The sequence below is a fragment of the Aulonocara sp. 'chitande type north' Nkhata Bay genome, linkage group LG13, assembly GCF_057382095.1.
Source record: "Aulonocara sp. 'chitande type north' Nkhata Bay isolate Kocher_YH1m ecotype deep benthic linkage group LG13, A_spYH_male_GT1.1, whole genome shotgun sequence".
NCBI lineage: Eukaryota > Metazoa > Chordata > Actinopteri > Cichliformes > Cichlidae > Aulonocara > Aulonocara sp. 'chitande type north' Nkhata Bay.
Window position 1 is genome coordinate 5,877,700 of NC_141356.1, and position 4,862 is coordinate 5,882,561.

General features: G+C 37.4%; 1 long non-coding RNA gene across 1 annotated transcript; it reads right to left on the minus strand.

The window, feature by feature from the left end:
- Positions 1–239: 239 nt before the first annotated feature.
- On the minus strand, positions 240–3,151 carry LOC147315525 (uncharacterized). Its single transcript, XR_015124337.1, has 3 exons — positions 3,066–3,151; positions 805–896; positions 240–601 (listed from the first exon to the last, which is right to left on the minus strand). It is a non-coding gene; the product is annotated as an uncharacterized LOC147315525 (long non-coding RNA).
- Positions 3,152–4,862: the final 1,711 nt, after the last annotated feature.

Consider the following 4,862-nt stretch of genomic DNA (forward strand, 5'->3'; position numbering starts at 1 on the left):
CTGATTCAATTTTGGGGATCGCCATCGTATATCCTATCCTATCTGCTTTTTACTTCTGAGGGGTAAAAGCTGGGTCAAGGGCCCAGGACCAAGACAAGGTCTCTGTAGGCTCTTAATAAGGCCTTCACAGCTTCCCATGTTTTAACCAGTAAAGACTGGTGATAATTTTCAATCTGGAGTAGAAAAACAACTTTTTGTACCTTTTACTGAAGGGAAAACCTTTAAAACATCTGAACAAAAACCAAAAAAAAAAACCAGAATTTAGATGATAAAATAATTTTTAAGCACTTACTTTTCATAAAAAAAAATAATCAAACAACATTTATCAACAGTAATTATCCCATTAAGTTTGTTGCATGGTGTTCTATAACTGTGTTAAACAATTTTAAACACAAATAGGAAATGGAAGTAAACATCAAACTGTCAGAGAGTACACAACCACAAACATCTACTAGTTCTAGGTGGTGACAGGAGTTTGGTTAGGAAAACTTATTTGGTGCTTTTCCACCCCGTGGTGCAAAAACAAACTATTTGGATCACAATGGCAATGCTGGAACAGCCATGTAGGAAAAAGGTAGCACGGCTTGGCACTGGCTGTCAGCTAAAAAGCAAACAGAGTAACAAAGTTAATCAATATGATTTAAGCTTATAACTTAATCAATGTTGCATTTGCTCTCCATTTGCCCAGCCCAGTATGTCCAGTATACATGCAAACTCCTCCAAAGCTGCTTAGAAAAGAAACCCGCTACATGACCTAAATGTTAGATGGAGACATGATGATATGATAAATGCACAAAAACGTACCAAGCAGCAGCACACATGCAAGCATATGGACATTTTCCCGAGGGTGATGACAGCAAGAATAAATTTCTGCCGAGTCTTTGAGGTTATATGATCTATAAGGTCACCGAAAAGCACACATTACTCATGGTACAGTTTTTTCTTTCATCATTTTATTATCTTTTGTGGATTTTTCTCACATCATCAATCTTTCGGGGACTGTATTTTTAGCTATTACTGAAGTCTGTTAGCAAGTCTTTGCTTTTTAAGAGAGAAAAGAGAGGCTGCCGCCCTTTCTGCCATTTTTGTTTGCTTTTGAAATTCACTGAATTAAAAAAAGATTACTTGTAATTCCTGTATAGTGCATTTATATCCCAATAAATTAAATGTGAACACATTCAATTTTGGGGATCGCCATGGTATACCCTATCCTATCTGCTTTTTACTTCTGAGGGGTAAAAGCTGGGTCACAGTCGTGTTAATTCTGAGAGCAATTGTTGATTTAGTTGAAACCACAGTCTTCTGACTAAAACATCATTTAGTTTTAGTCTAATTTTAGTCAACTAAATATCATAAGATAACAGGAGACTAAAGCTAAATTTTAATTAGTTCACTACAATACGAAGTGTAAAAGTTTGTTGCACACGGTTTATATTCCTTGACATCAAACATCAAATGTATCCATACTTTTTAATCCAGTCTTCCTCCCAGGCATCGACATTTCGTGTGTTTTCATGAGGACCGTTTTTATTAGTCTATGAAAGTGTTGATTAATTAATAATTAATTAATTTCATATTAGTTTTCGTTCACATGAATTTGTTTTTATTTAGTTATCATTTTGTTTTCCTAAGAAGAAAAGTTTGATGAAACTATGATGAAAATGAGTAGCGAACGACATTAAGACTGAACATAATGTTTCCAAATGGAATCATTTCCTGAAACAACTTTTTTATTTTTGCTTTCTGTGTTCAACTTGCTTGATCACTATATTTATGTCACCTTCTTTAAACTAGGTATGGGAGCAGAAGGAGAAAACCACCAGTAAGCTAGCAAAGCTTAAATTTTTGCTTACAATATTCTAACCTCTGTCGTTTGCCTCTACAAAGACATCATTTGCTTTAGAGATTACCGATATGGTCTGCTGCATTACTGTGTGCTGCAGCCCATCCACAAAGGTACCAACTTTATCATATTTATTTATATTGATACCAGTGCAGTATAGACTCATACAAAGTGTTTGGAAGGAAAAACATCTGTACTTCTTTAAGTTGCTTGAAGACGTTTCACCTCTCATCCGAAAGGCTTCTGCAGTTGTTGAGCGTGTAATTCCCTGCTTCCTGACATGTATTGTTTTTACATTGGGGTGTTAAATAGTCACTGTGCCCCGTTACCTGCCAGCAGGCGTGACTGCCTAAACATGAGGCCAAGAGCATTTTCCATTTTATGCCCACTTTCTTCTCTTTCATCTTTGCAGACACGATTATTTTTAAACTCATTCACACATCCTACTGGGTCAGATGTTTTGGCTCTATAATTGTTGGTGTCTCTGAAGAGGCGAGTCTTGACTAAACAAAGTAATTTTTCAATTTTTAGTTGAACTTCCGAAGGCTGACTCAAAGGCAAGAACACCAAAATTAATTTATCAGAAAAGTTGTCTACAGCATTGCATTGGACAAAGACTACTCTGTCCAATGCAAAACCTTAACAATTATCTGGTTAAGACTTGTGTCAAAAAATTAGTTTATAGGACTGCATTCTTGGAAAAATGGAGGCATGTCAGGAGTCTTTCAATCATGGCTCCTAAGGATTCATTTGTTTGATAGTGTAGTGTGACTTCTGTTAGAGAGTCATATGTCAAAGCGCTTGACCAACATGCTATGTGGCACATGGGAAGCAATAAAGTGGTTTTTATTGTGCAAATCTGATCTGAAGGCTCGCTATAAAAACTGCAATTTTCTGCAGCAGTCGCTGTCTTTTATGAATTCTGTAATTCATATCGGATACCATACAGAAAAGGGAAGAGCTGGTATTTTTCATAACAAATTAGCCCAAAATGCATTAGGATGTTGAACAATATATCGAGGTTTCCTGAATCCAAGCTCAAGGTTTCTAATAAAGATGTATTAGGAAACACTAAAGCTAAGACTCGCTAAAACAGATGACCACATCTCATGCTTTGAGTCCTGTGATACTCTCATAGCCAGCATGTACTGAGTATTCATTTTGGGTGATATGAAGACCACCGATTTGGTTCAAAGCCAGACTTCAGATACCAGTAACAAACCTTTTCTTTCAGCCTGTGAATGTATGGAACGTGGTCACACTGCTGTTTCGCTGTTCACTAGTCTTCACCTCAAAACAGGTGTCTGTGAAAAGAAAAGGGAATGGTGATTGAGAGAAAATAAGGAATGCTATTAAGGGGAACTAATGCAAATGTGTATGCAAAATCCAGAATTAAGGGGGGCACTAAGAAGTGACTGTATGATGTGATTACTCACCTGTTCTCTCCAAGGTGTTTGGGCAAATGCTTCCCCTGGGGTCCAGACACCATTTAAAGGTTCCGGGAGCGACTGTGGGTTAAGAGAGTGTGGTGAATCTTGTTGTGCTTGGGTTTCTGGGTTTTTATAATATTGGGTTTGGTGTAAAATTAAAGTGTGAAATATTTATTAATATAAAAACGTGAAGTGTATTTCTGTATTTTTTTTATTCAAATTGATATATTGTATACTGTGGTGGAAGGTTGGGATTTAAGAATTTACCTGAGAGTGGAAGAATGGTTTAGTCTGTGACAGCTGAACATATTCAAGGCTGCCAGTTGTCATTAGAGAGGGTGGATTGTGCTGTGAAGAAGCTCGACGAGTGAATTGTTTGTAAGGAGAGCTGTATGGCAAATAAATACTTTTTGTTCCACTACACTTGCCTTGGTCCATCTCACTGTGTTTCCAGCTGCTAAGGGCCGCCCTGTTACAGGGACTCTCAAGGGAATATCAGTGGTACTAAAGGTAGCTGTAGATAATGTTACATCTGTGAGATGATTATGAGTATTTTTTTGTCTAATGGTTAAATTTTTATTTGTGAAGAAGTTCATGAATTCATTACTAGCTAACGTTAAAGGAATGGTCGGCTCAACAGAGCTCTGACTTTTTGTCAGCCTGGCTACAGAGAAACCTGGGGTTGTTCTTGTTTTCTTCAATCAGTGATGAACAGTAAGATGTTCTAGCTTTATGTAGGGCGTTCTTATAAAGCAGCAAACTATTTCTCCAGGCTAAATGATGAAATTCTAAATTTGTGATACGCCATTTCCTCTCCAGTTTACGAGTTATTAACTTGTAAGCTGGAGATCATTAACAAGATAATCGACCTCTATTTGTGTAGCGTTCAGGTAGCTGCTCTGCTCTGTGTTGGCACAGGCCATTGAAGATGATAACTATGGGTGGATTATATTCTGAAACTTAGTTACAGCACTTTCAGAAAGACATCTACTGTGATGAAATCTGCTTCCCACTGCTCTGCAGTCAACTAAATTTAAATTTAAATATTATTAGGAAATGATCAGAAACACTGTTAAATGTTCAGTTTCTATGCCATATGATAAAATAAGATCTAGAGCATTAATTAATGGCACCACTCTGTGTTAACTAATAAACAGAGTGGTTTATCACACAAAGAGAGTGGAAAGAGGTGATTGAAGATGAAACATTCACTGCTTCATGAGCAGCCTAGGATTCGGTGTGCAGGCCTAATGATTAGGCTCTATCTAAATGGAAAGATTTAAGCTTACTCTTAAAAATAGAGAGGGTGTTCATCTGCTGAATCCAAACTGGGAGCTTACATGTTCCACAGAGGAGGGGCCTGAAAACTGAAGCGTCTGTGTCCCATTCTAAGTTTAAATATCCTGTGAACCACAAGGAAACCAGCAGTCTGAGAGTGAAGAGCTCTACTGGGGTGATACAGCACTATGAGGGAGAAATATGCTCTCTCTGTCTAGTCCCTGTCAGTACTCTCACCGCAGCATTTTGGATTAACTGAGCTTTTGGAACAAGCTGATAATAATAAACTACAAAGTCCAACCTAAAAGTAA